The 27,068-nt window shown below is 44.4% G+C and overlaps 1 protein-coding gene across 2 annotated transcripts in view; it reads right to left on the bottom strand.

Annotated features, from left to right (window-relative positions):
• LOC115200396 (tenascin) overlaps window positions 1-12,515 on the bottom strand; it is an 89,670-nt gene extending 77,155 nt beyond the window's left edge. For both annotated transcript variants that reach the window (XM_029763436.1, XM_029763437.1), the window contains exon 1: window positions 12,174-12,515. The gene's annotated coding sequence lies outside the window, so the exon portion shown is untranslated. The remainder of the gene's footprint in view (window positions 1-12,173) is intronic.
• Between the last annotated feature and the right edge of the window lie 14,553 nt (window positions 12,516-27,068).

Genomic DNA, 27,068 nt, shown 5'->3' with positions numbered 1-27,068 from the left:
TATCTGACTTAAGCACATTTTTACTCCTGAGCTTATATAGGCTTGCCATAACAAAGGGGTTGAAAACTTAATGACTCAAGACATTTCAGCTTTTCGTTTTTTATTATTTTGTAAAAATGTCTAAAATATAATTCTACTTTGACATTATGGGGCATAGTGTGTAGGCCAGTGACACAACGTCTTCATTAGGTCTGTAACACAACAACATGTGGAAAAGGTGAAGGGATGTGAATACTTTTGGAAGGCACTGTAGGATGTTATGTGTTGATAATATACTGTATCTTATTGAGGCTGGCTGACCTTGAAGACAAGGATGAACTTTCAAGCAGCCAGCACCTTCTCAGGTCATCAAGACGAGCTCGACGGAGATCTGATTGCAGCACCATAACAAGAAACAAGAGAGCTGGGAGCATCTGTGGCTTCATATTGGTTACCTCTATAGAGCGCTTGTTAACTTAATTGCTTACATATACAAAAGTGGCACTACGACCAGACACAGCATGAGTGAAGTAAAAAAAAAAGAGGAATATTCTCAGCATGATCCAATTCCCTCACAGACAAACAGACCTTCAGACTATGCAGCAGCATGGCTCTGTCACACAAGTTGTCATGGAGAGAAGAGGACCAAGGCGCAGCGGGATTGTGGACACTCATGTTTATTAAATAAAACACGTAAAGCATCCACTTGAAAAAAACAATAAACAGTACTTACAACATCAACAGTCTTGCAGGCACATACAATGCAGTGCAAGGACAACCACCCACAACCCCAAAGAAAAACACACACACCTATATAGGACTTCCAATCAAAGGCAACTCAACACACCTGCCTTCAATTGGAAGTCCCAATCACCAACACAACATTTAACAAACACAAACCATCTGCCACATCCTGACCAAGACTAACACAATTACGCCCTCTGCTGGTCAGGACATGACAGTACCCCCCCCTCAAGGTGCAGACCCCGGGATGCACCTAAAAAAAGAAAAACACAAGAAAATCCCCAATACCCCAACAAAACCAACAAACAATAACCCCTAAACAATAAGGGAGGGAAGGGAGGGAAGGGAGGGTGGCTGCTGTCACCGACGGCACTGTGCTACACCCTCCCTCCCCAACCCACCTATCCTGGAGGTGGCTCAGGTGCAGGACGTGGACCTTGCTCCACCTTCGGCGTCGCCCACTTCGGTGCCGCTGCTAGCTGCGCCAGGCAGACGGGCCACTTGGGCTGACCCTGGCAGACGGACCACTCGGGCTGGGCCGGAGGACAGGAGGGCCACTCGGGCTGGGCCGGAGGACAGGAGGGCCACTCGGGCTGGGCCGGAGGACAGGAGGGCCACTCGGGCTGGGTCGGAGGACAGGAGGGCCACTCGGGCTGGACCGGAGGGCCGGAGGGCCACTCGGGCTGGACCGGAGGGCCGGAGGGCCACTCGGGCTGGACCGGAGGGCAGGAGGGCCACTCGGGCTGGACCGGAGGGCAGGAGGGCCACTCGGGCTGGACCGGAGGGCAGGAGGGCCACTCGGGCTGGGCCGGAGGACAGGAGGGCCACTCGGGCTGGGCCGAAGGACAGGGGGGCCACTCGGGCTGATCCTGACTGACGGGCCACTCGGGCAGCTCCGAACAGGCAGGGCACTCTGGCAGCCCCGAACAGGCGGGCCACTCTGGCAGTTCCGGGCAGTCGGGCCACTCTGGCAGTTCCGGGCAGTCGGGCCACTCTGGCAGTTCCGGGCAGTCGGGCCACTCTGGCAGTTCCGGGCAGTCGGGCCACTCTGGCAGTTCCGGGCAGTCGGGCCACTCTGGCATCTCCGGGCAGACGGGCCACTCTGGCGGCTCCTGACTAGCGGGCAGCTCTGGTGACTCCTGACTGGCGGGCAGCTCTGGCGACTCCTGACTGGCGGGCAGCTCTGGCGACTTACGACTGGCGGGCAGCTCTGGCGACTTACGACTGGCGGGCAGCTCTGGTGACTTTTGACTGGCGGGCAGCTCTGGTGACTTTTGACTGGCGGGGAGCTCTGGTGACTGTTGACTGGCGAGGCTGGGCTGACGCACTAGACTCCTGATGCGTGGGGCTGGTACTGGACGTGCCAGCCTGGAGACACGCACCTCAATGCTAGTGCGTTTAGCGGGAAACACCGGACCGTAGAGGCGCACTGGCGGTCTTGAGCGCAGGGTTGGCATCACCCCTTCAGGCTCGATGCTCACACTCCCCTGGCACATGCGGGGCGCTGGTACTGCGCTTACCGGCCTGAAAATGCCAGGCCTCACCACAGCACCTACCCCAAAGCACGGGACCTGTCCAGTGTGTTTTCTTCCAAAAAGGGTACGGGGAGCTGGCCTGGGTCTCCCATCTCGCCCCACCAAACAGCCCTTGTGCCCCCCCAAAAAAATGTATTGGGGCTGCCTCTCGGGCTCTACCTGCCTCCCAGGCAGGTTGTCGCAGTACACCCGCAATTGCTCCCATGTCCAGTCAATCCTCTCCTCCAGTATTTCCAGCGACCAGGAATCCATCACCTCCCGAGCGCGCTGCTTCCAACTTTCCTCCTGTGGCTTCCTGCTCTTCCGCTGCTTGGTCCTTTGGTGGTGGGTGGTTCTGTCACATAAGTTGTCATGGAGAGAAGAGGACCAAGGCGCAGCGGGATTGTGGACACTCATGTTTATTAAATAAAACACGTAAAGCATCCACTTGAAAAAAACAATAAACAGTACTTACAACAGCAACAGTCTTGCAGGCACATACAATGCAGTGCAAGGACAACCACCCACAACCCCAAAGAAAAACACACACACCTATATAGGACTTCCAATCAAAGGCAACTCAACACACCTGTCTTCAATTGGAAGTCCCAATCACCAACACAACATTTAACAAACACAAACCACCTGCCACATCCTGACCAAGACTAACACAATTACGCCCTCTGCTGGTCAGGACGTGACAGGCTCTATAGTGGCTTTATGGATGAAAAACTGTCTACTTGCTGGTCTGTGGTAGGCACAAGGATTTTCTGTCCAATGGTGGACAGAAAAATCCCTTTCCTGGAGAGGGAGCACCTTGCAGGCATGTGGTCTCGGGAGCATTTCACCGTGTTGCTCCCTGACTTTCGCTTTGCACTGCAGCAGTGAATTCAGACAGAGGAAAGGACAACTTCCTCTGTCCTTGGTCCTAGTTCCTCCCTCGCAAACTGTCCAGTACTTCTGCTAACAACGTACAGTAAACATCTTGATGAAAAAGTTTAGAGTAATAACATTTGGTGAATTGCCATGTTGCCTTCTTCATCCACTTGTTAATGAACCGATGGGATTTTTAGGTTATTCAAGGACATCCAAAGTACTGAAGGCTATCTTTTGAAGATTGTGGGGTATTCTTCACAGCATTGACAGGCTTTATGACAGGAAGGAGAGGTTTTTCCCACTCGGAAATCGAGGCAGGAATGTTGGCTGTGATATGAGGACATCTGTTTGTCCCTGTCTGCATGTCAATGAAAGGCTGACAGTGTGTCGCGTGTCCTCACACGGAGTACTACCATCCTTTCACACACTAATACGACCCCAGGTCATACACTTTATGGGTCTCCCATTTACCATGTCCCAATTTAAATTGTCTGCCCCCTCAATGAGGCCTGTCTTGTCCAGGGAACGTGATGCTATGGTGCGTGCATTCCAATATGTGGGGTCACTGGCGAAGGCAAAGAGTCACAGCCCCATCATCAGCCAGCTGTGTTCATCTCTTGGATGCCACCAATGGAGTTATAACGTTGGCAACACAAAGGCCCCGGAACACAGACAGTGTCCCAAATCTCACCCTATCCCCTATATAGTGCATTACTTTCGACCAGGTCCTATAGGGCTCTGTTCAACAATAGTGCACTGTATAGGGAATAAGGTGTAATTTGGGATGCACCCACAGGCTGCCAGCGCTTCCCCTCCACTCAGCTCTCACATTAGCATCAGAGTAACATTAAAAACCTTCTGGGTGTTCAACACTTTAAGACATTGGATTCTTTTTGAGAGAATCTTTGTTCCCGTGGTGATAACTAATCTGTCAGGAGCTTTTTGTCTCGTCGGGCGGAGGGGCTGTCAGTCAGAGGCCAATTCTGGGAGTGACACAGGAAAGAGTCCTTTTATAAGGCTTAATACATTCATATGTGTCAGTCTCAAATGTGATGTGAACAGCAGACATAACACAAAATCAGAGGACAAAAGCAAAGCACAATACTACAGACTACAATTTACTGGATTGAAGGCTTAGTCTATATAAAGCAAATAGGTGCTCTCAGAGGGATAGATGGTATTTATTCATTCACCGTCAATGGTGGTGGCATTTCATGAACTCAAACCACTACAAGCGCTAACAATGACATTTTGTCAGCAGAAATGTTTTGGTCTTGCAGTCAGTCTGCATGGTGCGGGTTATGAGTTTCCAGGTACCGGGATCGGATGAAATCTTTATGTTTCAGGTTAACATCTGGCTGTCAGACAGGCCCTACTGCCAGCGGCTCGGATATACATGGTGAAAAACACACATTTACCAACCTGGAACAGTCTGAATGAACCGCAGCAGGTCATTATCTACACTGAACAAAAATATCAACTCAACATGTAAAGTGTCGGTGCCATGTTTCATGAGCTGAAATAAAAGATCACAGAAATAATAAATTATGCATGAAAAGATTATTTCTCTCAAATTTTGTGCACAAATTTGTTTACATTCCTGTTAGTGAGCATTTCTCCTTTGCCAAGATAATCCAACCACCTGACAGGTGTGGCATATCAAGAAGCTGATTAAACAGCATGATCATTACACAGGTGCACCTTGTGCTGGGGACAATAAAAGGCCAATCTAAAATGTGTAATTTTTTTACACATCACAATACCACAGATGTCTCAAGGTTTGAGGGAGAGTGCAATTGGCATGCTGACTGCAGGAATGTCCACCATAGCTGTTGCCAGAATTTTGAGTGTTAATTTTTCTACCATAAGCCGACTCCAACACTGTTTTCGAGAATTTGGCAGTACGTCCAACCGGCCTCACAACCACAGACCACGTGTATGGCATCGTGTGGGTGAGCGGTTTGCTGATGTCAACGTTGTGAACAGAGTGCCCCATGGTGGTGGTGGGGTTATTGTATGGGCAGGCATAAGCAGGCAGGCATAAGCTACGGACGATGAACACAATTGCATTTTATCGATGGCAATTTGAATGCACAGAGATACCGTGACAAGATCCTGAGGCCCGTTGTTGTCATTCATCCACCGCGATCACCTCATGTTTCAGCATGATAATGCCCTGTCCCATATCGCAAAGATCTGTACACAATACCTGGAAGCTGAAAATGTCCCAGTTCTTCCATGGCCTGCATACTCACCAGACATGTCACCCATTGAGCATATTTGGGATGCACTGGATTGATGTGTATGGTAGCGTGTTCCAGTTCCCGCCAATATCCAGCAACTTCTCACAGACATTGAAGAGGAGTGGGACAACATTCCACATGCCACAATCAACAGCCTGATCAACTTTATACGAAGGAGATGTGTTGTGCTGTATGAGGCACGTGGCAGTCACACCAGATGTTTTTTTTTAAGGTATCTGTGACCAACAGATGCATATCTGTATTCCCAGTCATGTGAAATCCATAGATTAGGGCCTAATGAATTTATTTCAACTGACTGATTTCCTTATATGAACTGAAACTCAGTAAAATCTTTGAAACTGTTGCAGGTTGCGTTTATATTTTTGTTCAGTGTAGTAATTACTCACCATCATTAAATTCAATCAATGAGACATATGTAGAACTGTCATTATGTCAAATTGTCAGTGAATTAACCCATTATCAAGATAGCCTTGAATAGACAAACTTCAACAAAATAACAATGACAGTGTAGAGAGAGACACAGAAAGAGAGAGAGAGATAATAGATATAAATATAAAAGAAAATAGCTCAATCAATCCCCAACTTCTGTGCATTTACTGATGACATAAAGCTAGTTAGTATTTTGGGTGAGGGAGCAGCTATTAGACGTCTGATTGCCATAGCCTGGGGGACAGTCTATGGACATTCATTCCTTGATATATTTACATTGTATATACATTGTATATACATTACTTCTTTTTATAATATGTTTTTATTGAATTAAATGTATCGATCAAGGATCACACAGTAAAACAGCAGTGGTGTTTTACCTGTATACATGATATGTTATTATTACTACTGAAATGAAATGGATTTCATTAACCTCATTGCATTGTAGTGTATTTCCTGAAATGCTGTACCACTATACAGCTTTGACAATATCTACAAATTGTATTTCATGCCAATAAAGCAATCTGAATCTGATAGAAAGAAGAGAGACAGGGAGAGAGGGGGAGAGGGAGAGAAAGAGACACAGAGAGAGAGAGAGAAAGAGAAAGAGGGGGAGAGAGAGATACAGGGAGAGAGGGGGAGAGACAGAGAGAGACAGACAGAGAGCAAGAAGGAGAGGGAAATAGAGAGACAGAGAGAGAGTGGCAGAGAAAGAAAGACAGGGAGAGAGAGACAGAGAAAGAGAGAGACAGAGACAGAGAGACACAGAGAGAGAGAGAGAGGGGGGAGAGAGAGAGAGTGGGGGAGAGAGAGATACAGGGAGAGAGGGGGAGAGGGAGAGAGACAGACAGAGAGCAAGGGGGAGAGGGAAAGAGAGAGACAGAGAGAGAGAGAGAGAGAGAGAGAGAAAGTGGCAGAGAGAGAAAGACAGGGAGAGAGAGACAGAGACAGAGAGAGACAGAGACAGAGAGAGAGACAGACACAGAGAAAGAGAGAGACAGAGAAAGACAGAGACAGAGAAAGAGAGAGACAAAGACAGAGACAGAGACAGAGCGAGAGAGACAGAGCGAGAGAGACAGAGAGAGAGAGACAGAGAGAGACAGAGAGAGACAGAGAGACAGAGAGACAGAGAGAGAGAGACAGAGAGAGAGAGAGAGAGAGAGACAGAGACAGAGAGAGAGACAGAGAGAGAGTGACAGAGAGAGACAGAGAGAGACAGAGAGACAGAGAGAGACAGAGAGAGAGAGAGAGCGAGAGAGCGAGAGAGAGAGAGAGAGAGACAGAGAGCGACAGAGAGAGACAGAGAGCGACAGAGAGAGACAGAGAGCGAGAGAGAGCGAGAGAGAGAGGCAGTGCAGGTGGGGGTGGTTTGAAATAGAGATGACCGTTGTTTCATCCAGCAAAAATCACATCTGCTTCTTCGCTCAACCAATTTGTTATCCTTTCCTTTCTTTATGAGCATGTAAAATAACCTCTTCAGGTCATTGTAAATGCCCCAATCATTGTTTCTCCTCAATCACCACCAGAGGAGCTAAGTGAGGGTAAATACAGTTCTCTCTCCAAGTGCATTGATTATCAAGCATGGGGTGATGGAGGATACAGCTGTCCAAACAAAGGACAGTTTTCCACTCATCTCTGGTGCTGTGCCACTATCAATGGCTCTCCTCTCTGCACATAGCATTAGGATCATAAAACATTCACACACCAAGCCTGAGCAACCTCCGCATGGAAAGCAGTTGGTACTGAAACATAACCACTCTGACACTGACTATACACATATCAAGAAGGAAAAAGTGCATGAAAGAGGAAACCCAACATTAGACGTCTTAGCTCAAAGCGACAAAAGACAGAAAAAACCTACACAAATGAACCAAGATCGTAGGTAGGTAGCCTTATCCACACAAGCATCAAAGTATTGAGTGGAAAAAGGTCAATATCGTCCAATTAGGCACTGAACATCATTTTGCTGCAATAGAAGAAGCATGAGTTGATCCTGCTCCAACCATTATCTACACAACAATGTTTAAAAGATAAGATGAGGTAGGCATTACATTCTGCCCCCATGTTGCATTTACCATCCAACAGATACAGACATGGTATCCTGGGGGTCTCCTCCTTCACTGCACCCCACATCTCCATACTTAACCACACACAGTGCCCCAACACACACACACACACACACACACACATCTCCACACACACACACGTGTACGGCACCCCCCACACATCCTCCCCTCTACTCTCATTCACAGTCACAGTCATCACAGTCACAGTCATCACAGTCACAGTCATCACAGTCACAGGCATGCAATCTTTTACAGGGGCGTAATCACTGTCGACAACCCCCACCAATAAGCTCTGTACATCCCTAATTTCTCTCTCTGAGCCCTCTGATATAGGAGATCTGATATAGGAGATCTGATATAGGAGATCCAATATAGAAGATCCGATATAGGAGATCCGATATAGGAGATCCAATATAGGAGATCCGATATAGGAGATCCGATATAGGAGATCCGATATAGAATATCTGATATAGGAGATCCGATATAGGGGATATGATATAGGAGATCCGATATAGGAGATCCGATATAGGAGATCCGATATAGAATATCTGATATAGGAGATCCGATATAGGGGATATGATATAGAAGATCCGATATAGGAGATCCGATATAGAAGATCTGTGAGTGTTGAGGACTATACATGCACACGCAGACACGCTGCCTGTAGCCCAGTGCTGAACAGCACATAGACTAGAGGGAGAAAGAGAGTCTGCAGAGCTGCCAGCTTGTAATGTGTACCAACCGTACAATGAGAGAACCAGGAGAGAGACTAGAGATAATAGAGAGCGAAGAGAGAGTAGAGAGAAAAGAGAGAATAGAGAGAATAGAGAGAGTAGAGAGAATAGAGAGAGTAGAGAGAATAAGGAGAGAGAATAGAGAGAATAGAGAGAATAGAGAGAATAGAGAGAATAGAGAGAATAGAGAGAGTAGAGAGAATAGAGAGAATAGAGAGAGCAGAGTGTGGAGGGAGTAGAACGAGTAGAGATTAGAGAATAGAAAAACTAAAAGAACAGAGACAATAGAGGGAATAGAGAGAGTCAAGAGAACAGAGGGATTAGAGAGATTAGTTAGAGTAGAGAGAATAGAGATAGTAGAGAGAACAGAGAGTCGAGATAACAGAGTGATTAGAGAGATTAGAGTAGAGAGAGTTCAGAGAGTAGAGAGAAAAGAAAATAGATAGAACAGAGAGAGTAGAGAGAGTAGAGATAATATAGATATGAGAGAACAGAGAGAAAAGAAAGAGAGAATAGAGAGAGCAGAGTGTGGAGGGAGTAGAACGAGTAGAGATTAGAGAATAGAAAAAACTAAAAGAACAGAGACAATAGAGGGAATAGAGAGAGTCAAGAGAACAGAGGGAGTCGAGAGAATAGAGATAGTCGAGAATATAAAGAACAGAGAGAATAGAGATGGTAGAGAGATAAAAGTGATTAGAGAGATTAGAATGAATATAGAGAGCAGAGAGAGTAGAAAGAAAAGAGAGAGTAGAGAGAATAAGGAGAGAGAGTAGAGAGAATAAGGAGAGAGAGTAGAGAGAATAAGGAGAGAGAGTAGAGAGAATAAGGAGAGAGAGTAGAGAGAATAAGGAGAGAGAGTAGAGAGAACAGAGAGAACAGAGAGAGTAGAGAGAACAGAGAGAGTAGAGAGAACAGAGAGAGTAGAGAGAATATACATAGTAGAGAGAACAGAGAGAGTAGAGAGAATATAGATAGTAGAGAGAACAGAGAGAGAGTAGAGAGAACAGAGAGAGTAGAGAGAATATAGATAGTAGAGAGAACAGAGAGAGTAGAGAGAATATAGATAGTAGAGAGAACAGAGAGAGTAGAGAGAATATAGATAGTAGAGACAACAGAGAGAGAGTAGAGAGAATATAGATAGTAGAGAGAACAGAGAGAGTAGAGAGAATATAGATAGTAGAGAGAACAGAGAGAGTAGAGAGATTAGGGTAGAGAGAGTAGAGAGTAGAGATAATAGAGAGAACAGAGAGAAAATAAAGAGTAGAGAGAATAGAGGGAGTAGAGAGAGCAGATACAGTAGAGCAGAGAGTAGAGTGAGGAGAGAGTAGAGAGAGTAGAGATACTAGAGAGTAGAGAGAACAAAGAGTAGAGAGAGTAGAGATACTAGAGAGTAGAGAGAACAAAGAGTAGAGAGAGTAGAGATACTAGAGAGTAGAGAGAATAGAGAGAGTAGCGATACTAGAGAGTAGAGAGAATAGAGAGAGTAGAGATACTAGAGAGTAGAGAGAATAGAGAGAGTAGAGATACTAGAGAGTAGAGAGAATAGAGAGAGTAGAGATACTAGAGAGTAGAGAGAATAGAGAGAGTAGCGATACTAGAGAGTAGAGAGAATAGAGAGAGTAGAGATACTAGAGAGTAGAGAGAATAGAGAGAGTAGAGATACTAGAGAGTAGAGAGAGTAGAGATACTAGAGAGTAGAGAGAATAGAGAGAGTAGAGATACTAGAGAGTAGAGAGTAGAGAGAGTAGAGATACTAGAGAGAATAGAGAGAGTAGAGATACTAGAGAGTAGAGAGAATAGAGAGAGTAGAGATACTAGAGAGTAGAGAGAATAGAGAGAGTAGAGATACTAGAGAGTAGAGAGAATAGAGAGAGTAGAGATACTAGAGAGTAGAGAGAATAGAGATACTAGAGAGTAGAGAGAATAGAGAGAGTAGAGATACTAGAGAGTAGAGAGTAGAGAGAGTAGAGATACTAGAGAGAATAGAGAGAGTAGAGATACTAGAGAGTAGAGAGAGTAGAGATACTAGAGAGTAGAGAGAATAGAGAGAGTAGAGATACTAGAGAGTAGAGAGTAGAGAGAGTAGAGATACTAGAGAGAATAGAGAGAGTAGAGATACTAGAGAGTAGAGAGAATAGAGAGAGTAGAGATACTAGAGAGTAGAGAGTAGAGATACTAGAGAGTAGAGAGTAGAGAGAGTAGAGATACTAGAAAGTAGAGAGAATAGAGAGAGTAGAGATACTAGAGAGTAGAGAGTAGAGAGTAGAGTGAGTAGAGAGTAGAGAGAGCAGAGAGTAGAGTGAGGAGAAAGTAGAGAGAGTAGCGAGAACAAAGAGTAGAGAGAGTAGAGATACTAGAGAGTAGAGAGAGTAGAGATACTAGAGAGTAGAGATACTAGAAAGAGAGTAGAGAGAACTGAGAAAATAGAGAGTAGAGAGAGTAGAGATACTAGAGAGTAGAGAGAATAGAAAGAGAGTAGAGAGAACAGAGAAAATAGAGAGTAGAGAGAGTAGAGAGAATAGAAAGAGAGTAGAGAGAATAGAAAGAGAGTAGAGAGACAGAGAGTAGAGAGAACAGAGAGAATAGAGAGAGTAGAGATACTAGAGAGTAGAGAGAATAGAAAGAGAGTAGAGAGTAGAGAGAATAGAGAGTAGAGAGAGTAGAGATACTAGAGAGTAGAGAGAACAGAAAGAGAGTAGAGAGAATAGAGAGAGTATAGAGTAGAGAGAGCAACTGTATTGCACAGCAGCTGTCTGTCTCGAGCTACAGAAGCTCAATGTCTGCTGGCACACATACAGTAGATCTACAGACTCATATCTGGCAGGCTGCGGGTGGCAACACACACAGAACAACCCTACTCCTATCCCGAACCCCAGCTGACTGCAACTCAACACCTACACAGGAAGAATTATTCAGTAGATGATCAACATCTTGGATCACTCAATGTAATTTTCCCCTCTGTTCAGGTAAGACCCAGCTATCCTCACCCCCAGGCTCGAGAGAGAGAGAGAGAGAGAGAGAGAGAGAGAGAGAGAGAGAGAGAGAGAGAGAGAGAGAGAGAGAGAGAGAGAGAGAGAGAGAGAGAGAAGGCTGGTGGATGAGATTAGGTAAGAGGTAAATAGTAGAAACATGTAAAACGTGGTAAAGGCACCTTTGAGCATGTACAGTAAAGAAGTAATGATGGAACAAACTAAACCAGCTTTAGAAGTCTTCGCTTGTTAAAAAGTATAGAAGGCAAACAATAAAAGACTCCACTTTGATGAATGAAATATATCTCATTACAATCCACAGCTTACTGTTCTGAAATGTTTTGCTTTGTATTTATTTGGTTGGCAATAAATACATCATTTCCCGTCAAAACATATTTTAAGACAAACCAAAAACATTAAATTGATTATATTTCCCACTGTGATATTTCTGTAATATTAATAAAAATCCATACTAAATTAAGTCACACTAACAAAAATCTTAAATGATCTGATCACACAAAATCTAGACATCAGCATTAATTCTAATTCAAACAGAACATCATCAAGTTGCACACAGCTAAACACAGGAGCAGCTTACCTTCCACTGAATTCACAGAATCTCTCCACCGGAGCTAAATCAACGTAATAGAACAAAAAGGAAGTATGTGAGAACTTGGCTCAAAGAAACCAAAGCCTCAAACAAATGTTCTAGTGGGTCTGTGACTTTGCCTTCTAAAGCAATGGCAGTTTAGTCATTTTCCTCTCCTTCTCTCAAATAGTCTATTCCATCTACCTAGAGACCCAGCCTGCTGCTGATGTAGTCAGTGAGAGGAGAGAGAGAAAGAGAGAGAGAGAAAGAGAGAAACCAGGAGAGCTGGGGACTGAGTGAAAGAGAGAGGGAGGGAGAATTCCCTTTCTCTTAAATAGTAGACTATGCGGTCAGACCCCACTCCCACCTAGCGCTCTTGAATACCCCCCCTATGAATGGAAGCTGAGGAGTTGAAACGGGATGCCTCAAGGCTGGATCCCGCTCGCTCACAGTAAAGAGAGGGGGAGAGAGATAGAGAGAGAGGGGGGGACTGAGGGTTTGGGGGAGGGTGGACCATTAGCCACAAAGTGGAGCAGCCAATGGAAGAGGAATAAATTAGTGAATTCAGGGCTGCATTAACATATCATTTTAGACTAGAATATAAACAGGAAAAGTAGCTAGAGTGACTGCCTCTGATTTTTGATGAGGATGATAATGGTGGCGATGATGGTGATATTGCTGGTGGTGATGATGATAATGGTGGCAATGTTGATGATAATGCTGGCTGCGATGATGATAATGCAGGTGACGATGATGGCAATGTCGGTGGCGATGATGATAATGCTGGTGGCGGTGACGATCATGTTGTTGATGATAATGATAATGCTGGTGACAATGATGATAATGTTGGTGGCTATGGTGATGATTGTGGTTATGAGGGTGATCATGTGGGTGGCGATGGTGATAATGCTGGCAGAGATGGTGATAATGGTGGTGGTGATGGTGATGATAATGCGCATGGCGATGGTGATAATGCTGGTGGTGGTAATGATGGGGATCAGTTTTCTAAGTTATTTGTTATTAGTCCTCTTATCCCTAATTTAAGCAATAAGGACGAGGGGGTGTGGTATGGACAATATACCACGGCTAAGGGCTGTTCTTAAGCACAACGCAATTCAGAGTGCCTGGATACAACCCTTAGACGTGGTATATTGGCTATACTGTATTCCAAACAATCAAGGTGCTTTAGGTATTATTTGTCATATCTGTGGTATTAGGTTGGATATACCACGGCTTTCAGCCAATCAGCATTCAGGGCTTGAACAACCCGGTTTATAATATCGGCAATACCATCCTCAAATCCACCAGAATACTGAAACCTCTGAAACCTGATGCATAACATTGAACAGAACCAAGCTAGCCTGCTCTCCATACAACACTCTACCAACCACACAGCCCTTGACTAATGTGTGTTTAAATACAGCTGCATCCCTATTTCCTTTATATTGCACTTATTTTGACCAGGGCACATAGGGCTCCTGTCAAAAGTAGTTGACTTAATAGGGAATAGGGTGCCATTTGAGAAAAAGCCCAGTACCTACCTCCGTCCCTCTGCTCTGTACCCATGTCTGGAGTGAACCAACCTGCCATCCTTATTTAGAGACAACAGCTATCAAGGCACAAGGCGAGACCCAGATGCAGACACAGGAGGCAGATGGTTGGAGTCCTACAATGTCAAAACCAGATCAGAGTCCAGGAGGTACAGAGTGGCCGACAGGCTCATGGTCAAGGCAGGCGGAATGGTCAGGCAGGCGGGTACAGAGTCCAGAAAACAGGTCAAAACCGGGAGGACTAGAAAAAGGAGAATAGCAAAGGAGTACGGTAAAAAACACGCCAGTTGACTTGACTGAACATACAAGACGAACTGGCACAGAGAGACAGGAAACACAGGATAAATACACTGGTACAGAGAGACAGGAAACACAGGATAAATACACTGGTACAGAGAGAAAGGAAACACAGGGATAAATACACTGGTACAGAGAGACAGGAAACACAGGATAAATACACTGGCACAGAGAGACAGGAAACACAAGATAAATACACTGGTACAGAGAGACAGGAAATACAGGATAAATACACTGGTACAGAGAGACAGGAAACACAGGATAAATACACTGGTACAGAGAGACAGGAAACACAGGGATAAATACACTGGCACAGAGAGACAGGAAACACAGGATAAATACACTGGTACAGAGAGACAGGAAATACAGGATAAATACACTGGTACAAAGAGACAGGAAACACAGGATAAATACACTGGTACAGAGAGACAGGAAACACAGGGATAAATACACTGGCACAGAGAGACAGGAAACACAGGATAAATACACTGGTACAGAGAGACAGGAAACACAGGATAAATACACTGGTACAGAGAGACAGGAAACACAGGATAAATACACGTACAGAGAGACAGGAAACACAGGGATAAATACACTGGTACAGAGAGACAGGAAACACAGGATAAATACACTGGTACAGAGAGACAGGAAACACAAGATAAATACACTGGTACAGAGAGACAGGAAACACAGGATAAATACACTGGTAAAGAGAGACAGGAAACACAGGGATAAATACACTGGTACAGAGAGACAGGAAATACAGGGATAAATACACTGGTACAGACGACAGGAAACACAGGATAAATACACTGGCACAGAGAGACAGGAAACACAGGATAAATCCACTGGGGAAAACAAGCGACACCTGGAGGGGGTGGAGACAATAACAGGAACAGGTGAAACAGATCAGGGCGTGACAACAGCGGCTAGAACCTGACCTCCTCATTTGGAGACTACAGGGGCTAGAACCTGGCCTCCTCATTTAGAGTCTACAGGGGCTAGAACCTGACCTCCTCATTTAGAGTCTACAGGGGCTAGAACCTGACCTCCTCATTTAGAGACTACAGGGGCTAGAACCTGACCTCCTCATTTAGAGTCTACAGGGGCTAGAACCTGACCTCCTCATTTAGAGTCTACAGGGGCTAGAACCTGACCTCCTCATTTAGAGTCTACAGGGGCTAGAACCTGACCCCCTCATTTAGAGACTACAGGGGCTAGAACCTGACCTCCTCATTTAGAGACTACAGGGGCTAGAACCTGACCTTCTCATTTAGAGTCTACAGGGGCTAGAACCTGACCTCCTCATTTAGAGACTACAGGGGCTAGAACCTGACCTCCTCATTTAGAGACTACAGGGGCTAGAACCTGACCTCCTCATTTAGAGTCTACAGGGGCTAGAACCTGACCTCCTCATTTAGAGACTACAGGGGCTAGAACCTGACCTCCTCATTTAGAGTCTACAGGGGCTAGAACCTGACCTCCTCATTTAAAGACTACAGGGGCTAGAACCTGACCTCTTAAATTAGAGCCTACAGGGGCTAGAACCCGACCTCTTAAATTAGAGCCTACAGGGGCTAGAACCTGATCTCCTCATTTAAAGGCTACAGGGGCTAGAACCTGGCTTCTTAAATTAGAGGATACAGGGGCTAGAACCTGACCTCCTCATTTAAAGACTACAGGGGCTAGAACCTGTCCTCTTAAATTAGAGGCTACAGGGGCTAGAACCTGACCTCCTCATTTAGAGGCTACAGGGGCTAGAACCTGACCTCTTAAATTAGAGTCTACAGGGGCTAGAACCTGACCTCATTTAGAGGCTACAGGGGCTAGAACCTGACCTCCTCATTTAAAGCCTACAGGGGCTAGAACCTGGCCTCTTAATTTAGAGGCTACAGGGGCTAGAACCTGACCTCCTCATTTAAAGACTACAGGGGCTAGAACCTGACCTCCTCATTTAAAGACTACAGGGGCTAGAACCTGACCTCCTCATTTAAAGACTACAGGGGCTATAGGAACAGCAGGACCCAGAGGATGCTGGTTGTGAAAACAGTCAGTCCCACCTCAAATAAACACAGGAACAACCAAGAAGGACGATGCAGGACCCAGCCAGAGCCAGAGCCAAAATGCTCTCAGGCAGTGTCCCCTCATTCCCAGGGACATCAAAAGGAGAAGATATGCATTAAATATATTTCATAAGAGCCAGCATGGAGAATTGAGTGACACTCATTAAGTCAGTCTGTGACCCGACCTCCAAACTAATCGGGGGCTACAAAGGCTCTGGTGCTGATGATGATGGTGCATCGGGGGGGGGGGACCTTCCCTCAGGGAACATTCAAGAACCCCTTTGACGATAAAAAATAAATCTACCCTCATTAGCTTTCTGTCCTTCAATATGAAATCATGCTGGTGTAACACAAAAAAAACGAAATATTGAATATTCTAATGGTGCCAGTCTATGGAAGTTCTCCATATAAAACAGTGAATGTCACAAATGGTACCCTATTCCCTATATAGTGCACTACCTTTGAGCAGGTACCATATGTCTCTGTTCAAATGTAGTGCACTACATAGGGAATAGGGTGTCATTTGGGACACATTCGCAGTGATAAGCATGGCTGTTGTGTGAGGCAGAGGATGAAGTGATGTGTGGTGAGGGGAGGCTGAGACAGGGAGACGTGCAGCCTGAGAGAGAGAGGCTTTCTATCAGCAGGGGAAATGATCTCCTTCTTGTTGAGAGCCAAATATCAGTCAGACAGAAAAGATCCCACCCAAATCCAATACAAAACAGAGTGGCACATACTGTATATGTAGCACGGCCATTGGGTGACAAAGAATATTCCATTACTTGAGGGGCCTGATTCATTTTGCTTTGGCTCTCCTGAGGGTAAAAATGATCTAGCATATAGAATTATTGTTGTGTGAATACTCAGTCCTTAGAATTGTGATTTGTGACACTGTGTTCTAATGAAATCAATGTCTTTGTTCACTATAGGATGGAAAGAGGCTGTGGAGCCATGTCTAAGTATAGCACCTGTTTTAAATGAGTATGTCTTTACACACAGAGTCCCTACGTTCCTGTGGAACACGTACTGTGCCTCTCCATCTGTTCCTCTTTTCACCTTCCTGTCGCACTCTCTTCTTTTCTCTCTTCTCTCTCTCCTCCTCTCTCTCCTTCTCTCGCTCCTTCTCTCATGTGGTTGTAAACATTTGTTTGTTTATTGTTTCAGTCACACCTGCACTGTTGGAGCTCGGCGCTTAAGAGTTTAATCTGCGATGCATTTGCAGTGACCCTGTGCATGTGACTAAATAAAAATGTCTCTCCTCTCTCTCCTTCTCTTTCACCTCATCTCTCCTTCACAGCAGTGCAGCCAGGGAGGAGAGGGAGGATTCACAGGGAATTGCTGTGGGAGCTTGACTAGTCTCTGTTTGTCATGCTATTACCTCCGTCTACTGAGCATGGAACAGAGTTGATTTCCCTGCTGACGTCTATGTGTGCAAACGCACCCTTCCCTGTCATCCAATCTCGTCGCACTCAGGAACCAGACACTTGCAGAAGCATGTTCTGAGTTATCGACTGGCATTTAAATGTACATTTCTGATGAAACTATGCTGCTAGGATATGTTAAGTGGGGAGGGCCTGACAACCTGTACTAAATGCTGCTACCTTATTGATAATGTATGGCGTAAGAATGAAGATATAGTGTACCTGGAGAGACAGCATGCAAAAGGAGAGCTAGTTGGATACAGTATGTCACATGCTTCATAAAGAGCAGGTGTAGAATAACAGTGAAATGTTTACTTACGGGCCCTTCCCAACAACGCAGAGAGAAAGAAAAAGAGAAGTAATAACGCAAGGAATAAATACACAATGAGAAACGATAACTTGGCTATAAACACCAGGTACCTGTACAGAGGCGATGTGCAGGGGTACGAGGTAATGGAGGTAGATATGTACATATAACTAGGAATAAAGTAACTAGGCAACAGGATAGATAATAAACAGTAACAGCAGCGTATTATAATGAGTCAAAAGAGTTAGTGCAAAAATGGTAAATGCAGATATTCCAGGTAGCTTATTGGTTAACTATATAACTATTTAGCAGTCTATTTAGTTCATCTCTCTCTAGAACAACATTGAACATCTAGCTATTAGACAAGCCAGCTAAAGGAATTGCTTCCCACTTCTAAACAACAAATTCGGATGAAATCAACATAGAGCTATAGTTTGCCATAGTGAGAAGAAAAACGAAGGCAAAGGTTGCCTGGAGCACATTTAATAAGGTCTTCCTGCCACTGTATAATTAGTGGCACTCAACTTGAAGGCGAGGAAAAGGACTCGGCGGAAAGTGAGAGACACTTTCGGTCAATGACAGTGAGACCTAATTATGGGTTGGAGCCCCTGCAGCAATGCTCTGTGTCAAAGCTCTAGGCAGGGAGGTAGTCAGGCAGCTGATGGAGTAGACACACCACCCACTGAGGGTACAGCTGACCTGGAAAGACCTGTTTACCTCATTAAAAATGAATTCACAGGTAATAATGGGCCTTGGTCCTGTTGCATGCCTCTCTCTGTCTCTCTCTCTCTCTCTCTCTCTCTCTCTCTCTCCCACCCTCCCTCTGTCCTTCATCCTTTATGCCCACTAGCTGTCGCGGTGTGGGTTAAATTCTCAGGGAGGGTCAACTTGGACAGTAGAGCAGCCCTGAAAGGAGAAGACATCCTCCAGTCTCTCTCCTCTCCTACTGATGCTACAGGAGTGTACAGGAACCCATGCTGCTTAACGCAGTAATGAGACGATAACATTACGATGGGAGGGAAGGAATCTGTCATTGGATCTGTAAGGGGAGAGTACTCAGCTAGGGTGGAGTGACTTTGCCATTAAAATCAGTCATCAACACAATAAGCCTGTGGCTGCAGTAAGTTAAACAAGAGAGAAAAACGGTGTTTAGAAGGAATCAATAATTCATAACCCAGGGAGGGAAAATACATGTCTCCAGGATAGGCTGAAGCAGAGAGCTAGAGGACAGAGGATCCTTTCTTTCTCTTTCATTGTTCTACGGTTCTTATGTTTCTATAAAACAATGAACATTTGGCAAAACAAATCATGCTGAATTGGCGGAAATATAAAAATGGAACCAATTAGACTACACTTATTTATGAATCTACTTACGTGAAAATTAAGATGATACCTGTAAAAACACACAAAGAAGGTAGAAGACACTGCTGGGAGCCTGCAGGTGCCTCTTAAGTCTGGCTGATGCCATTGACCACACAGAACACACACACTCCAACCTCCCACACTCCTCAGCTGTGTGGAGCCTCATAAAACGCCTGTAAATCTCCCATCATAATAACAGAACCTCAGCTGTGTAGAGCCTCATACAACGCCTGTAAATCTCCCATCATAATAACAGAACCTCAGCTGTGTAGAGCCTCATACAACGCCTGTAAATCTCCCATCATAATAACAGAACCTCAGCTGTGTAGAGCCTCATACAACGCCTGTAAATCTCCCATCATAATAACAGAACCTCAGCTGTGTAGAGCCTCATACAACGCCTGTAAATCTCCCAACATAATGACAGGGCCTAGTGACTTTAATGCTGCTCCTGACCTGTGTAATCCCAGTAAGCAAGATCCTCCCACCTTTTGTGTTGCCACAGTTGGTGCTGTGTCCACAGTGACTGACTGACCACTGCTTTTCGTTACACAACTGCTGCTAACCATCTCAGGGTTCAGGACACTTTTATGACTGGCCGACATGCATGAAATCAACGATTAACGTTTTCAACTCATGTCAGTGTAATTTTCTCCTCATTTGCTGTGGATATGTTTAAACATTGTTGTATTACTAAATCATTACCCTGTCCATCCCTTGTAGAAAGAGAAAAAAAGTAAGACCAGTTTAACACAATCTGACATAAGGCCTACATTTAATTTTCCAGTTAAGGGTGATTGAAAGGTCAAGCCTGTTTAAACATAAACAGATGAATATGCCTCTCCATATATTTCTCTCTCTCAGTTCTGTATGCCAAGTTTACCATCTTCTCCTGACTGGCTTCCGACAAAGCGCTCGACAGTGTGTGTGTGTGTGTGGGGGGGGGGGTCTAAGGAGCACAGATAGGGCTGCTGAATGAGAACTTTATCGGGGAACTTTTAATGGGCTGATTCCTCTCTACTAACGGAGCCAATGGAACATATTTAACCTGCACCCAGGGAAACTATGAACTAATCCTTACGCCTGACTGTTAATGATTCAAAGGGGCAATGTTTTCATTGGGCCCTGGTCAAACGTAGTGCATTATATTGGGAGTACCTATATTGGGAGTCCCCAGTACCTTAGACCGCTGCGCCACTCGGGAGCCCTCTAGGTAGTGTATTATATAGGGACTAAGGTGCTGCTGGTCAAATGTAGTGTATTATATAGGAACTAGGGTGCTGCTGGTCAAACGTAGTGTATTATAAAGGGAATAGGGTGCTGCTGGTAAAACGTAGTGTATTATAAAGGGAATAGGGTGCTGCTGGTAAAACGTAGTGTATTATAAAGGGAATAGGGTGCTGCTGGTAAAACGTAGTGTATTATAAAGGGAATAGGGTGCTGCTGGTAAAACGTAGTGTATTATAAAGGGAATAGGGTGCTGCTGGTAAAACGTAGTGTATTATAAAGGAAATAGTGTGCTGCTGGTAAAACATAGTGTATTATAAAGGGAATAGGGTGCTGCTGGTAAAACGTAGAGTATTATTTAAAAAAAAAAAATATTTCAACTTTATTTAATCAGGTAGGCCAGTTGAGAACAAGTTCTAATTTACAACTGCGACCTGGCCAAGATAAAGCAAAGCAGTGCGACAAAAACAACAACACAGAGTTACACATGGGATAAACAAACGTACAGTCAATTACACAACAGAAAAATCTGTATACAGTGTGTGCAAATAAAGTAAGGAGGTAAGGGAATAAATAGGCAATAGTGGCGATGTAATTACAATTTAGCCATATACACTGGAGTGATAGATGTGCAGATGAGGATGTGCAAGTAGAAATACTGGTGTGCAAAAGAGCAGAAGAACCAAAACAAATATGGGATGAGGTAGATAGTTGGTTGGATGGGCTATTTACAGATGGGCTGTGTACAGCTGCAGCGATCAGTAAGCTGCTCTGATAGCTGTTGCTTAAAGTTAGTGAGGGAGATATAAGTCTCCAACTTCAGTGATTTTTGCAATTCGTTTCAGTCATTGGCAGCAGAGAACTGGAAGGAAAGGCGGCCAAAGAGGTGTTGGCTTTGGTTGGGGGTGACCAGTGAAATATACCTGCTGGAGCGCGTGCTACGGGTGGGTGTTGCTATGGTGACCAGTGAGCTGAGATAAAGCGGAGCTTTACCTAGCAAAGACTCATAGATGACCTGGAGCCAGTGGGTTTGGCGACGAGTATGTAGCGTGGACCAGCCAACGAGAGCATACAGGTCGCAGTAGTGGGTAGTATATGGGGCTTTGGTGACAAAACGGATGGCACTGTTATAGACTGAATCCAATTTGCTGAGTAGAGTGTTGAGGCTATTTCGTAAATGACATTGCCGAAGTCAAGTTTCGGAAGGATAGTCAGTTTTACGAGGGTATGTTTGGCAGCACGAGTGAAAGAGCACCCTATTCCTTATATAAGGAATAGGGTGCTGCTGGTCAAATGTAGTGTATTATATTATTATGTATTATATTACATTACATTACATTGACCTGGCCAAAGCTTTTGACTCTGTTAGTCACCACATCCTCATCGGCAGACTCAGTAGCCTTGGTTTCTCAAACGATTGTGTCGCCTGGTTCACCAACTACTTCTCTGATAGAGTTCAGTGTGTCAAATCGGAGGGCCTGCTGTCCGGACCTCTGGCAGTCTCTATGGGGGTACCACAGGGTTCAATTCTTGGGCCAACTCTTTTCTCTGTATACATCAATGATGTCGCTCTTGCTGCTGGTGAATCTCTGATCCACCTCTATGCAGACGACACCATTCTGTATACTTCTGGCCCTTCTTTGGACACTGTGTTAACAACCCTCCAGACGAGCTTCAATGCCATACAACTCTCCTTCCGTGGTCTCCAACTGCTCCTAAATACAAGTAAAACTAAATGCATGCTCTTCAACCGATCGCTGCCTGCACCTGCCCGCCTGTCCAGCATCACTTCTCTGGACGGTTCTGACTTAGAATTTGTGGACAACTACAAATACCTAGGTGTCTGGTTAGACTGTAAACTCTCCTTCCAGACTCACATCAATCATCTCCAATCCAAAGTTAAATCTAGAATTGGCTTCCTATTTCGCAACAAAGCATCCTTCACTCATGCTGCCAAACATACCCTCGTAAAACTGACTATCCTACCAATCCTCGACTTCGGCGATGTCATTTACAAAATAGCCTCCAATACCCTACTCAACAAGCTGGATGCAGTCTATCACAGTGCCATCCATTTTGTCACCAAAGCCCCATATACCACCCACCACTGCGACCTGTACGCTCTTGTTGGCTGGCCTTCGCTTCATAATCGTCGCCAAACACATTGGCTCCAGGTCATCTACAAGACCCTGCTAGGTAAAGTCCCCCCTTATCTCCGCTCACTGGTCACCATAGCAGCACCCACCTGTAGCACACGCTCCAGCAGGTATATCTCTCTGGTCACCCCTAAAGCCAACTCCTCCTTTGGTCGTCTCTCCTTCCAGTTCTCTGCTGCCAATGACTGGAACGAACTACAAAAATCTCTGAAACTGGAAACACTTATCTCCCTCACTAGCTTTAAGCACCAGCTATCAGAGCAGCTCCCAGATCACTGCACCTGTACATAGCCCATCTATAATTTAGCCCAAACTACTACCTCTTCCCCTACTGTATTTATTTATTTCATTTATTTTGCTCCTTTGCACCATATTATTTATATTTTAACTTTGAACTTTCTTCAAACTACAAATCTACCATTCCAGTGTTTTACTTGCTATACTTTATTTACTTTGTCACCATGGCCCTTTTTGCCTTTACATCCCTTATCTCACATCATTTGCTCACATTGTATATAGTCTTATTATTTGTATTTATTTAATTATTTATTTTTTCTACTGTATCATTGATTGTATGTTGTTTTACTCCATGTGTAACTCTGTGTTTTTGTATGTTGTCGAACTGCTTTGCTTTATCTTGGCCAGGTCGCAATTGTAAATGAGAGCTTGTTCTCAACTTACCTACCTGGTTAAATAAAGGTGAAATAAATAAAAATAAAATAAAATAAAATATGGGGAATTGGGTGCTACTTGTCAAACGTAGTGTATTATATAGGGAATAGGGTGCTGCTGGTCAAACGTAGTGTATTATATGGGGAATTGGGTGCTACTGGTCAAACGTAGTGTATTATATAGGGAATAGGGTGCTGCTGGTCAAATGTAGTAGATTATATGGGGAATTGGGTGCTACTGGTCAAACGTAGTGTATTATATAGGGACTATGGTGCTGCTGGTCAAACGTAGTGTATTATATAGGGACTAGGGTGCCGTTTGGGTCGCAGCTTGAGCGAGCACAGTGTGCGGAATGTGCTAATGTGAGCCAGGTCAGAGCTGGGGAGTCGTGACCTCCTGGGGAAAGTGTGACCCCTGAGACCGGACCTCTGCCCAACCTCACCCCAGAGATGGCGGCCTGGCAGCCAGAGTTTGGATGCAGAACTAGCCCTGGTAAATGCCAGGGATATGCCACAGAGACACACCATACCATGGGGCGTAGACAACATTTTACAGTTTTAAATCACATAGGGTGAAGAGATGATTGTGCAATTTTAAAACTAATTGCATGCAATTATACAAAATGTTCCATCGGGCGGAGAGAAGAAATGCCATTTTTACAGGTAATTTTCTCACTTCTAAACATTGAAAAATGTTTGCAGTTTTTAATATGATATGTGACTCATCTGGTGACATCAACATCCATGGGCGCCCTCCCCCCCGGTCGGTAATTCAACCATGATTGCTACAAGTTTAGATAGCTGGCCGCAATACTAACTTGCAGTCAAAAAATGTTTTGCTGACATGGGATAATTGATTGACTGTCAGTGACTGACATAACAAGAGAAAAACTGATGATGAACAATTGAAATTGCACCTTGTGTTGTGTATTCTTCTTCTGTTTTGGGGGGGGTTAGATCAGCTTTAATATTACACACAGATTCTGGCTTCTATCAATGTAATTGTCTGCATAATTTCCAATGCACAATTATAATGCACCATAATACCATAAAACAACTCATCATCCCAGATATCTATGTGTTTAAATTAGGAACATCTTAACATCTAACAAGAGCATCACTATTTTTTCAGTTTCTCAATTTCATTTTCATTTTGAACCCACAATGTTCCAATGACTACATTAAACACTGGTGTGGAATATCAGTCTGTGGAACACGTATTCTAGAATATATTATGTCATAAAAGGACAGTTTGTGGAATATCCATCTTTCTGAATACCTGCTGAGACCTTCCTCATATCCGCTCCAGCTTTAAACTCTATAGAATGAGAGATGCCTGTGGAAGTTGACGGCAGTTCACACTGTGTGTTCCAGCATTGAACTGATGGCTTATTCATGTGACGCAGGTAGGAGAGGAGACAGACTACTGCTATTTGTCAGGATTATTTCCTGTCTAGATTAACATGCGGCAGAGTTAACTACATGTCTTCCAGTCTGTAAAGCACCATGAGCTAATGTCGAAATGTGATGTTGTTGGCCCCACTAGACGCGAGGAAGGACTGAGCTGAGGATTCGAGCTGTCAACAAGTCTTCAGTCTCAAAGCTTTATTTTTAACCAAGAAACAGAGGAAGTAAAAAGGAACATTTGAACAATAAAATAGAATACAGCCTATGTCTGGCTCATACACATGCATAAAATCAGGCTCACTGATGACTTGTAAAGAGCAATTAGTGGAAGTAATGAAATAGGGCAAGGATCACGGTGACTAGCTGAGATATAATCATGGAATTAGAATGATTGTAATTCCATGGATAGAATATTGATTTCATAGAACAATGAAAGCCTCCTGGTGGTCGAGACAGGCAAACATTGGCTGAGGGGGGTATCTTAACAGAGCAGAGGCAGTGTTATGAGGGGATCCCCATCCTCAGTCCCACCACAGCATCCCCAACCCCATTCAGACACCAGCAGTCTTTATGGGCCATTCTCCACAGCCTGTCTGGGCCAAAGGTTCAGCTCTCCCTTTTACTCTTTTGTCCGCTCTCTTCGGGGAAATGAATGGGAGGTTGTGGACGGGACAAAAGAGAGATCATGGGTCTATTCTGGGGACAAATGAGCTTAGTTTGGGTTATGGTAGCCAATGTAAAAGGGAGGTCTGGACAATGTTGAAGAAGGGGGGCTGGGGCTAGATTACCTCCAGTCTCCAGTCCAGGATGGTTAGAAAGGAAGGGGATGAGTAATTGTGTGTAGTAGAACAGCTGAGTTCCTCCTTCCCATAGCAGCCACAGCATGTGACTGCGTCATACACATACCTCATCAATATCTATCACTACTTATCAGTAACATGATTGATTCTGTCGTCAAGTGCATGGAGAACGGAAGAGGGGGGCTGCAAGCTAGGGGAAAGCTATTTGAAAACCAGGAATGAAGAAAGGAAAACCCGTTCATTTATATGCTGATGGGCTATGGTATGGTTGGTTCTCTTTTGGCCAAATATGTTGTAATATATTCCCCAAAAAATAAAATTCCTAGGACCTACGGTATAAGATTATTTCATAAACTGATTATAAATTTAATCAGCATTGAAATTGCACTGTCCCCTTTAATATAGCTCCAAAACCTTTCCTTTGATATGAAATTGAGTTAAAATCTCCTGAAATGTCATCCTCTCGGAATTGCCATTTGGATTCAACCTGCTTTGCTGCTGGTTTCCGCTTTTTTTCCCATGCATCTCCTTCAGACTTGATATTTCATTTTGCGGCAAAGCCATCTCTTTGTGTCCACCCCCACCCACCCCGGTCTCCCTCCCTCCCACCCCAGTCTCCATCCCTCCCTCCCACCCCCCATTTTGGTCTTTCTTGTCGGCTTCATCTTATCACCAATTCCTTTCAGCTAAATTTCTCTGTCCCCAGTGTCAGTAATCCAGCACAGGCTAAATAGAAGTCACGCTTCAGAACTACTGGCAGCAAGCCCTGTCAACTCTTCTTCCTACATGCACACACACACCATTCAAAAGGAAATCTACTTTACTAATACAAATATTAAAGGGGCAGTGCAGTCAAAAAAGTGATTTTCCTATTCATTTTTAAAATTATATTTCCACACTATGACGTCAAAAAAAGCACTGAAATTCTGAAGATTATGATAACACCCTTTTTGGTGAACATTTGTTTTTAAAAAATGGCTGGAATTTCATAGTGTTCAGATGGGATGGAGTTTTGTTCCAGATCATGACATCACAATCAGATCTGATTATTCTGACCACTGACCAGTCATCTTTTATTTGCATATGTATCCTCCTAGTTTGAAGGGGTATGCAAGGTAGGCTCTAGACTAGTCTAGACGATCCTATCCAACAGTCAGGGCTGTGTACTGTATGGAAATATATTACATGTAAGAGGTGCGTAACTGGCTGCAGGGAAGTCAGGCGCAGGAGAGCAGAACTGGGTAATAACCGGAGCAGTTTAATGAGGCAAAACAAACTGCACCCAGAACAACAAAATACGGGTTGAAATAACCCGTCGCACACCAGTCTGAAGTGCACATACACTTTACAACAAACAATTCCACACACAGACATGAGGGGAACAGAGGGTTATATACACGTCAAGTAATGAGGGAATGTAAACCAGGTGTGTGGGAAAACAAGACAAAACAAATGGAAAATGAAAGGTGGATCAGCGATGGCTAAAAGACCGGTGACGTCGACCGCCGAACGTCGCCCGAACAAGGAGAGGAACAGACTTCGGCGGCAGTCGTGACATTACAATTTGTATCAGCACGCCAGCATTTCAATGGCAAAAGGAGGCAAGAGGAGGAAATTAATAATAAAACTTATATTTGGAGTTA

Source organism: Salmo trutta, chromosome 9 (assembly GCF_901001165.1).
Source record: "Salmo trutta chromosome 9, fSalTru1.1, whole genome shotgun sequence".
In the NCBI taxonomy this organism is placed as follows: domain Eukaryota; kingdom Metazoa; phylum Chordata; class Actinopteri; order Salmoniformes; family Salmonidae; genus Salmo; species Salmo trutta.
The sequence above is the reverse complement of the archived record's forward strand: the minus strand, read 5'-3'. Positions and strand labels throughout refer to the sequence as shown.